The sequence below is a fragment of the Coffea eugenioides genome, chromosome 3 (genome assembly GCF_003713205.1).
Source record: "Coffea eugenioides isolate CCC68of chromosome 3, Ceug_1.0, whole genome shotgun sequence".
Lineage (NCBI taxonomy): Eukaryota > Viridiplantae > Streptophyta > Magnoliopsida > Gentianales > Rubiaceae > Coffea > Coffea eugenioides.
In genome coordinates, this window is record NC_040037.1 from 16,476,435 (window position 1) to 16,488,488 (window position 12,054).

General features: G+C 33.2%; 1 protein-coding gene across 1 annotated transcript in view; it reads right to left on the bottom strand.

The window, feature by feature from the left end:
- LOC113764812 (putative late blight resistance protein homolog R1B-17) overlaps positions 1-12,054 on the bottom strand; it is a 96,978-nt gene that overhangs the window by 33,283 nt on the left and 51,641 nt on the right. The window lies entirely within an intron of this gene.

The following is a 12,054-nucleotide window of genomic DNA, read 5'->3' on the forward strand; positions in this document are numbered from 1 at the left end:
ACTAATTAGTAGTAGTACTTCTTTTCAAGAGTCAGGACTTAAATGCACGCTCATTATTGTATAAAATTATCTACTTATTTCATAAACACATTTTTTAATCATATTTTTATTTCATATATATCACATCAAAAAAATAATATAATACTCATTAAAAAAATTATTCCAGATAATCTCATATTCAAACACAAGTTATATGCCCATTTCAGTGTTACTTGGGCCATTGAAAATTAATTCTAGTCTTCTCATTACTCATTAGTCTTCCTTCCACATTCTGGGGGACCATTTGGAAAATGGGAGAGATGGGAGACTGGCTGTTCTTCGGGTCAGGCACGGCTAGGGAACCATCCCTTTCCTTGCTTTTTAATACAGGGTTCATGGGTATGATACCACAGACCTATTTTTAAATGTTTGATATCAATTCTCAGTATTTAAGTGGAAAACTTCCACGAGTCGACTAAGAATTAGTGGTAATAGTCTGAAGAGTACGAACCGAAATGCAGGCAAATACCATTTACTGGGCTATTAGAAATCAAGTCGACTCTAAACATTCGTTATATTCTTTCTTCCACATTCAGGGGGTCCATGTGGAGAATTTGACAGATTGACCGGATAGTGATCTGGTCAAGCATGGCTAGCAGACGATCCCTTTTCTTGTTCTTTAATTCAAGTTTCGGAGCAATTGCCTTTTAGGTTGGTTTGAGGATTAGGTTTAATTTCTTCCTCCTGATAATTGTTGGAAAATTCAAGTTTCGGCCTTCAATTAAGGGGCAGTGTCTTAGATGGAAGAAGATACCATTCACAATGTGTAATCGATATCTAGCCTTGTGATTCTTATTTGCTCCATTTTTTATATGTGAGCAACTCTACTCAGGTTTTTGGAGACTCAAATGATACAGTGGGAGAGGATTTGAATTCAAAATTTCGTATTTATACTTTTTTTCTCTGAACCAACCAATCCATCTATTTCCTCTTGGCCAATTGATATATCTCCCATGAATATTTTCATATTCTCTTTTGATTAAATTTAAGGGATAATTTCAAAAACCTTCCCTGAGGTTTCTAACAATTTCAATGAGATCCCTTGAGATTTTAAAAATTACACTTGCCTTCCTTGCCCATTTAAAATGACAATATTAGTCTTACCATTTTAATAAAACTCCCTTTGTTGGGTATGCATATAGAAAGAATGATATTTATAATTATTTTTTCTTTTTCTTTTCTCTTCTTATTCCTCTTTTTTTTCATATTTTACAAGTAAAACCACAGAACTATAAACTATAAATATTGCTTCTAGTCGTTATCATTACCAAATGTTGAATTAGTGACCTTTTTTTTGACAAATTTGAATCTGATCTAATTTTTTGTTGATCCTTTTTTTCTTTGCACCAAAAACAACAGTGATTTAAAAAGAAACTGTCCAAAACTACTACTAAATTATTGATACCTCTAACATTTCAAAAATCTACAAACTCTAAAACAATTATGATAATACTTTCTTCTCCAACCTTCAGGGAATATGTATCCCTAGTAAAGCACTATGTACAGTAGCCTGTCATAGTGATAAAACTATTGTTATAATTGTTTATTAAATAATAAATATAGGTATTGAAAATTTGGTGCTTTTTTTTAATATTTGATGCTATAAATTTTACAATTGTTTTGGAAAGCAATATAAACTATATAAACCAAGGACATTTTAGGATGTTCATTTAAATTTTTGAGTAGTTCTAAGGTTTGATTACCAAATGTATCAAATCAAGGGCGGTAAGTACAATTTTTAATACCTCAAGGGAGCTCAGTGAAATTGTCTAAAACCTTAGAGGACGTTTATGAAATTATCCCTACTTATAATCAACTTTGAAGTGCTACAATCAACATAGTGGGCAACGAGAATAAACTCCTAACTATGAAAGTACATGACTTGGAATGATTATAAAAAAACCATTAATATTCTTCACCTAGGTTGCTGATAATTATTGGGCCACACAGGATCGGTTAGAGGTGGGCTGAAGTGAGAAAAAGTCCACAACACACCACAACTTTCAACTGGGGAAGTTATGGACTTTTTATTTGGTGTTCGAAAGACTTAATATATGGTGTTCGAAAGCCGTACAATTTAGTTTATTGAACTCTAGTTTTGGCCCTTTCGGGGTCAAATATTGTTTAGGGTATCCACAATTACCCTTTATTACACCCATGCATTATAAACTGTCCCATAGTAAGAATATAATGCCTATACATGCATAACCATCACTACATGCATAATTGAAGCAAAAAAGCCGAAAGAGTGGGTCTAATTAGTCCAATTATTCAAAGCTTTCCAACAGTTTCATTTTATCCAGTTATTCAAAACTTTTTCAATGGTCCCTTGAATCCAATTTTCAACATGTTTGCAATGGTAAAATAATGGTAGCATTGTTTCAATTTCACGAGTGTGCAGCAGTATTTTTTTTTCACTTTCAATTCTCAAAATTTGGTCTATAAATATTGTTAACGTTTTCTCAATTTCTTACTCTCCCACTCCATCATTTCTTCTACTGCATCATTTGTTTTCTTTAACCTCTTATCTAATTTTTTAAAGTGTTGGGTATTTGTTTAATAATTATCTAATTATTTTTAGAAAATAACAATGTATTATTTTTGAAATACATAAAAATATATACTTTTAGTTTTCAAAAATTAATAATATTATTTTTTCAGAAAATAAAAAATTTTAGAATGCAAAAATTTCAACAAAAGTTAATAAATTTGTTTTCCAAAAATAAATGAAATTACTTTTCAAAAAATAGATTTATTTATTTATTAAGATAAATACTTGATTTGATTATAGGTACATGCTATTATACTATGTAGAGTGTAATTTACAGTGAGTGATAATATAATGAAAGAGGGGATAATAATGTGATGATAAGCATATGAATTGCACTCTCTTTAACTCTAAAGAGTGCAATCATGTAAATGCCTTAGGCACACCTTCAAGGTCTTTCTTGTTTAATATATTTTTTTGGAAAATCTTCTCAAAAGTCCTCACCATTTTACAAGATGACTTTTCGTCCTCATTTTAAAAGTGTAATTTTAACGTCCCTTACAAATTCACATTGATCAACATTTGGTCCTAATGCTTTCCGACTATTTTTGCGGCATCACCACGTGCACTTGCACATGTGATCATTTTTAAGGGCAAACATTGTCAAATAAATTTTTAACATAATTTGATTCATAGTCTCACGATTTCACAAAATAATTTTTTTCGTCCTTAACATTTTTAACAAAATGAGTTGTTTTTCGTTTCTCACATTTGAAAAATGAAATTTTTTCATCCCTCATTATTTTTTCAAAATGAATTTTTTCATACCTCATTGATCATGTATACGAATAGCTTTTTTTTCTATATACCCAGTATATCCTTATTTGATTTTACTGAAAAGTAATGAATAAATGTTAATTTTATCCTCTATTCGGTCATCTTAAACATGTCTAAGTCGTAGTTATACACATGCTATTCAATAGATAATATATTATATATATATATATAAGGGGTTTAAAACTAACAATTTTGTATGAAACCCATGTATATTTTATATGATTTTACAATTTGACCTATTAATATTTGTGACATTTCTCTTTTGGTAATACATTTATTTATTGAGTGTATATAAGGGTATCTAATTAATGGTCCTAATGTCGAAATTCTATAATTGTGCTATAACAAATTTCAGTTTAATCTGAAATTTCTACTCGACACTTTTAAGACTAACCGTTGAATTACTTGCCTTGTGATGTGTTAAAATTTAAAGTACAAAGTTATTTCTTTTTTGTCATAAACTTTTTTTTGTTTACTTTTTCTATCCCAATTAATTCAAATATAAACAACTCGATAATATTTAGGATTAATGTTTTCTTTATTTTCAATTTTGAGTAAAAGAAAATGGAATATAAGTGAAAACTAACAATTTTTTAACCCAAGTAATATATCTATTTGGATTTCACTTGAGCATATACAAATAGTGTTAATAATTTTCTATTTGATTTTACATGCTATTCGTACTGTTCAGGTGAAATCAAACAAATATATACATGGATTTAAAAAAAATTATTCACACACATGATCAATAAAAGATGAAAAAACTCATTTTGAAAAATGTGAAGGATGAAAAAATTCATTTTGTGAAATGTAAGGGACAAAAAAATTTATTTTATGAAATGTAAGGGATTATGAATCGAATTATATAAAATTTGATTTGACAAATTTGCCCTTAAAATATGATCACGTGCAAGGCACGTGGTGAATTCCGACCAAAAACTAGTCGGAAACCTAATTAGGGACCAAATTTGACCAATGTGAATTTGTAAGCGACGTAAAATTACATTTTTAAAAGCGAGGGACGAAAAAAGTTATTTTGCAAAATGTGAGAGACGTTTTGAACGATTTTTCCATTTTTTTTTTCAGGTTAAGCATCAAGATTTATCTTACGCTACTCCTATACTGTGGGAAGGAGAGTGCCCAAGTGAGTTGTGTGAAGGCACAAGAATATAGATACACGTACCATCATTGTTACAAGTACAAGAATTTAGAAGTTATATGAAAGAACTAGTAAATTCCAAGAGATACATGAATCTAAGAATGAATCTAAAAGGGAATGAATGTATTAATGAAGCTTAGGAAAAATGCATGAAATACACTTAAATTTAAGGCACAATTTCCAAACACAAATATGTTATAATCAATATGCTTGTTCACATTATACACTTCTATCTAATGTGAATGTCTAACTTCTCTTGCTATTTCTTCCATAAGAATATTAATTCTATTTAAACGAAGACTTTAAACTAGAAATATTCGTTTGTACATTTTATACACCAAAAAATGATGGTCATATGTTGTAAAATCTTTTTTGAGTTCACTGGGCTAATGTAGCAAAGTAAGTTCCTCATTTTCTCTAAAAGCAAATATGTTTTCAACTTTCTCTTAATATCTACATTCAAATATTTACAATTGAGTTAATTAAGGCACTCGATAATTACTAATATGAAACAAAATGAAAGTTAAAGCTTTAATTTAATAAACGAGTTGAAATATATAAAAATCATGTATGGACTCTCAAGCTTTATTCTAAGCACAAAGGGTAAAGAGTATATTGATGGATAGAGTACGAGTAAAAATTGCAGTTTTTAGTCCCATGTTTGCTGCGCTAGTCTTACTATATAGCCTAGTATGTTTCACTTTAGATAATATTTTCTTCCCTAAGAATTGCATACTTCTCATTTAGATCTTCAATTCTTAGTTTTTTTTTTTTACATATTTGATGTCTTTTATTTCTAACATTAGACTGTTGAAAGGCATGTTGGATGCTGGAGGAGTGCTTGAAGTGCAAATTTCATAAAGATGAGGGACCGAATTTAAAAAATTAAAGTTAAATTATTTATACCTTATGGAATCATGTATGGTAAAGATGCAATATGGGGAACTAATAATGAAATTATTTTGTCATCCGAGGAACCAAGACTGGTTCTTCCTACATTTTCTTTGATTTGTACTTTGCCCTATAAGTGGTAGACAAATCACATCATAGTTTTCTGCCTCTAGCGAATTTGAAATGTATCACAGTGTGGCTTGTTATATAATGAGAATTTTAGTGTATCAAATGCTCTTGAAAGAATTGTAATATACGAAATAGTTATGTTCGGCTTTCTATTATTTGGGAGTTTTTTCTTGAAAAATGTATTATAGCAATTTAATGTATGCATCAAAAAAGTAATTGAAAAATGTATTTGCCCAAAAGTGTTTGGATTGTCTTCTATTTCACTTTATTTATGCCTTATTTACACATACTGATTTGCTTGCATTATCAACACATTTTTCAATCACCTTTTTATCTCACATACATCACATCAAAAAAACACTACAGTACTTTTTCACAAAATTATTTCAAATAATTTACAATCCAAACACAAGGTTAGAGGAAAAAGACTAGGATAGAATAGATTATACAATAATTATTATCTCCGAAAAAAAAAGACTAGGTTAGAGTAAAAATGTTGAAGACGGATGTCATGAATATACTTTTGGTCGCATATATAACAAAACACCGTTGAAAAGCCTATAAAAATTATCTTACATGGTGTTTTTAAACTTCAAATGAAAATTGTTAAGTTTATAACTAAAATTTATAAGATCTATTTTGATGAAATTAGCATAGGAGCATAAGCGTTGCACATAGTGGGCATTTGTTTTAGGAATACGTACTAAGATAATTTTTTAAAATTAATTAAAAAGAATAGAAATTTAACTATTTAAATTTCATATTGCTATCAATTTTCTCCTCCAACAAAACATAGAAATCATTTGTTTAACAAAACCTTATCGATAGTCCGTCTTAGTAGCAAATTATAGAATAGGGTTAGCTATATTGCCAAAACAATTATGTTCTTGCCAGAGCAATTTCACTCTAAATAATAGTAATACCCTCACAAATCAGGAGCAACCATATTTTGTATTGGAAAGATCCACGGAATAAAACAAGCGCCAAAATTGAAAACCAATCGGGAGTGAGCGGGACTTTGTTAATCTCTAGTTGATTCTCTCCCCATTTTCCGTAGTATTCATCTAGATGTATGACACGTATCTTCATTTATTAACAAGAGTTAGGATTAGTCAAATTTAAATTGACCATGTCCCTTCTTAGTAATTGAAGACGTGTGTCATACATCTAAATGTACATTGTACGAAATGAAGAGAGAATTCATTAGAGAGGACCCAAATCCGTCTAAAATTATGTCAGCAAATTCTATCATATTTTGTATTGTAGATTCACAATTAGATGATTAATCATTTTCATAGTTGAGAAGGGCCAATCTGACACCGTCTTACAAATTTGTTCATTTTTCGTTAGGTAAGACTTGCAGCTTGCGCGTGTCCTAGTTTTTGCAAGTAGAACCACGTTGTTGTTACTTGTTACCCTTACTTTCTCATTTGGTTAAAGTTAACTAAGCCTTAGCCAGCATGCGTGATGAAAGTGGGGCATGACTTGAAAAGATTATTAACTGACAGTTAATATCCCTAACCTATAAAAGACTAATTGAGACATGATTTGCTGTAAAAAATCATAATCTCAACCTTTGGAAGTTCTGTAAAAAGATAACATACTCATTTATAGCCTTGATATACTAGCACAAAGTGTTATCAAGTCGTAGTAAAGAGAAATTTTCCATTGATTCGCAATAAATAGAGAAGCGAAAATAGATTACGAGTTGAAGTCCATTCTCATCAATTCATCCCAAGTATTCAGGACAAATCATTAGTTGAGATTAGAAACTAGAGAAATGCATAGTTGCTAAAATTTGGGCCTTATAAGATCAATACAATGTGGGCTGAGGTGAGAGAGACTCCACAATGTCCTAGAAACATTTAATGAGTCTATTGTTCAGCTTGAGAGGAGCATATGGGCTTACGCGTCGTCCCTAAGAGCCCAGTTTTTTAAGACGCCATTGAACCCCATTTCCTGTTTATTTTTTCAACGTTTAATCGTTTATGTGTTTTAGGCCCGATGTTGGCAAAATGTGATTCCTATTTTATCCAATTAAATTTCATTCATGTATTTAGAAAGAGTGAGATTACTTTTTTGGTTCTTCGCATCACGAAGAATTTAGTTAGCTGCTCTTTTTTTTTTTTTAAACTATGAAAATCTCCAAATCTCATTTTTTTTTCTTTTGATTATATGTTAATTAGCCCAAAATTCATTGTACTAGTTGTCTAGGTTCACTTGACATAGCGTATAAATAAAGGCATTGACCCATTGTACAATTGTGAAATTTATACTCGTTTTCTATCCAATCTGGGTATTTTATCCGTAACTCTATATATCATCTAAAACATATGGTGTTGAATTCAAAAATGGAAAATTAAATATTCATACAAACATATCACCTTTAAAGCTCCTTGGAGCTAATGCCCTTTCGAGCAATTAGCACAAGCAGCAGAAAAACCAAGTTAAAAACATTCTTTTGCAAAAATTCTCCAATTTAAAGAAGTAAAATATGATCCTGAAAATTTAGCAAATCTCAAAGTTGGATATCCTAAATCCAAACCTAAGATTGAGCAGAAAAGAGATGATCATAGAGGTTTCCAAATTGGGCTATCATATTCTTCCAAGAATCATGAGCTCAAACATAAATTGTTAATCAATTCTATCAAAATGATAACAAAGTTCCTTGACGGCAAATTGACACATGTTTGAAAAGAAATAGCACAAAACCATCATTAAATTCAGCAAAACGAAATTACACAAAATAGGCCAACAACAAAATATCTGAATAATCTCATTGATTGTTTCCACCATATTTTGACAAGAAAAGAGCCATTGATCCTTTCCAACTTTTACCTCCATCTTCCACAAAAGTATCAAAGAAAGCCAGACCCCGCACAGATGACCAATTACAATCTGAAGAGGAAAAACCACCGTAGCATGCACTCCCTGATGATATCATTAAGAAAAAAAAATAGAGCAATAATTAGTTGCTTGTTCATCAATTTCAATGCGCTTGTGCATGCATTACAGGCAACTACTGAAGTACAAAAAAGCTACCAAATGGTAAATATAAATTAAACTTGTTTAAAAATAAAAAGCATGATTATTTCTACAAAAGCAATTGATGGTGATGACAAAAAAAACGAAAAAATTACAATATTGCTCCAGCTGATGCCTTCAATCTATGATGATGTCTTCAGATTCACATCTTTTCCTTCCATAATTATCTTCCTGTGCTTCTTCAATTTCCATAGCTCAAGATTTGACGCCATATCCACAATGCGCCACCTGAATTGTTTCAAGAGTTGGTGTACTCCCTAAACAAGCAGGCATCATTTTCAAATTAAAAATTCCGAAGAGTTTTAATCGCTGAAGACACGGGAAGTAATCATAACTGTCAGGGTCTGCCTCTATCCACTTCTCAATGCTTTCGTATTCCAAAGTCAAGACCTTGAGTTGAGGGAATCCTCCTTCCATCAGCTCCCATCTTTGGCCCTCCATTGCCCGGTCTCTTAATTTGAGGACTTCAAGATTGGGTAGTCGTTCAATCAATGACATTTTACTACAGGGAAGACCCAGATTGCCGAGACTCAACTTCTTCAAATTCATGGGAAAAGAAAGCTCAACATGTTCCCGTGAACCTAAGAAGCCGTAGTCCCCTAAGCCGAGTGACTCTAGGCATTCTAGTCGACTCATGTTGCAGCATACTCTATTTTGTTTCCCACAATTGAAAATTTTAAGTTGGCGAACGTTGGGAATCCTTCTCAACAGGTTCTCTCCCTCTTTATCAAGATAAAGCTCCAGAGTAGACAGTGTGTCTAAATTAGAGAGGTTTTCAACAACGTTGTCATTGGAAGAGAAAGGAATAACGACGCCATTCTCTACATGTACATGCCTCAACTTCTTCATGTTCCAGATGCTATCTGGCAATGAAACCGTCTCATCAGAATTTAGACTAAAGGTTTCCAAATGTGAGAGCTTGGCTATAGATGGTGGAATGAATTCCATTTCCGAAGCTCTAAGGGCTAAGTACCTCAAACAAAGAAGTGATTCAACTTCAGCTGGAAGCTCCTTCAACATTAGGTTAATGCCCTCTAAATTCAAAACTTTAAGATGTTTGTAGATGCAAAAAAGGAAGGAGATATTAAGCAACTTCAACTTATTATATCCTGGAGTAGCATCAAAGAATAGCAGAGTACTTAAACATGGACAAAATAGCTTTGACTTCATAAAATCTTTGCCACTGGAGCAAATGGACAACCGAGGTAGGTTGGGAGGCTCATTAAAGGTAGAAAGCTCATCATATCCTCGCAGGACCTGCAGGAATTTCTTTTCTTTCGCCTTGCCCTTACAGAACTCAAATATCAAATCGTGAATGTAACAAGTTTTCACTCCACCAATGGATCTGTTCTTACCTACCATAACTAGGTTTCGGCCAATTAGGTCCATCAGATATTTTTCTGCAACATCCTCTGATTTCTCTCCTTCAATTATTTCCACAAATCCTTCTGCAATCCATAGACACATCAACTTCTTGGCACCAATTTTTTCATCTTCTCGAAATGCAGCAAAATACAGCAAGCATTCCTTCAAGTGGTATGGTAAATGCTCAAAACTGAGCTCCAAGGACTTCTTGCACTGGTCTGCACCAGACACCATGGTCAAAGTAAAACTTTCAGCAAATTCTTCCCAAACACAAATATCATGCTCTATAGTTGCCAGGACTCCAGCTACAACAACGAGTGCAAGTGGCAATCCCCTGCACTTTTTGGCAATCTCCATTCCCAATTCATGCAATGCTTGAGGACATTCTTCTTCTTCTCCAAACACCTTCTTCTGCAGCAATTCGAAACTTTCTTTCTCACTGAGTGGGTGAAGATAGTGAGGTTCTCCACCATATTGAACCTTTGAATCTGAAGCTACATTAGAAAATCGGCTCGTAAAGATGATTCTACTTCCATTCTTGTCATTGGGGAATGCAGTTCTCAGCTCATTCCATACCTCAATGTCCCAGACATCATCAAAAACAAGAAGATACCGATTCTTCAATAGCCTTTGACGGAGCTTTTCAAGCAACGCATGTTCATTCAATTTTTTAAGCTCTTCATCCATCCTCGACTGTTTTTCATTAGAGCACAAAATTTGTATTAACAAGCTTTTCATGTTAAATTCTTGAGAAACAGTGCACCAAAGACGAATGTGGAAGTGACAGGTTACTGAAATATTATTGTAAACTTTTTTGGCTAAAGTCGTCTTACCAAGCCCAGCCATTCCCACAATGGGAACAATTTCCACCTGTTCTGATCCCCATATAAGTCGTTCAATTACTTTTGCTGCCTCATCATCAAGACCAACCATGATTTCACGAGCTATTGGCATTTTACCTTTTGATAGCATGCGGCTGGAAGTCTGGCTAACTTCTGCTGCTCTTAAGCTATGAGAGGAATTAGGGAGACTCTGTATAGTACTTGAGACACTGAGCTGATCCTCAAAATGCTTGATAAGTGGTTCAATTCCTTGTTCTCCCTTATCATCAAGACCAACCATGACTTCATGGTCCATTGGCATTTTACCTTTTGATAGCATGCGGCTGGAAGTCTGGCTAACTTCTGGTGCTCTTAAGCTATGAGAGGAATTAGGAAGACTCTGTATAGTACTTGAGCCACTGATCTGATCCTTAAAATGCTTGATATTGGCCAGCAGATCACAAAAATCAAGAACCTGGGTGGATCCTGAGAAGCTAACTTCTCCTTCTATCACTCTGCTCAGAGTGGGCGAGAATATTATAATGCCTGCCTCACCAAGGAGAGCTCCAATTTTTTCATTTTGTTCATCCATCATCGCATGATGCTCCCTTAAAATGCTTCTCAAAAACCTCAGTTCTGCATAGAGTGTTTGCATTTCATCTTTCATAGAATCCACAAAGCTAGAGCTGCAGCATAACAACTCCCAGAGACGTCCTATCAGAGAATCGTTGAAGTTGTTCAATATCCGCTCATCCATCACTGCTGTATGTAATGATGCTGAGGAGTTTGAAGCTGCAAGTTCTTCTGGAGTAGAACCCAGGATTTTGATTTTCGTCATCATCATCCCAAAAAGAACACATGTAAGAGAGGCGTGCTGCGGTCAACGCCACCACTTCAAAGTGAGCCAATAGCAAGGCAGGAATATCTGCGGTTCCTCGCATTTTGGCAAAGGGAATGGAGCTTTTCAAGAATGTCAGCTTTGCTTCAAGATCTTGGACTTGAGCACTCAAAGCAGCATAAATGGACGATTTAGTAATTTTCCAATTCAAATCGTCATTTGTCAAATCCGCTAGATTTTGCAGGATGAGGTCTATGAATTCCAACAGTTCATCATCTGTCATACAAGAATTTGATTGAAATGACCTGTTGCTTGCCAAAGTTGCCAAAGCAAAGTAAATTTGGATGATTTCTTGCTTGAATAATATGATCTGTTTCCTAATTTCGCGGAACACTACATATATCTTATCACGGGAAAGAGAGTGAATATCCTCCTCATATTT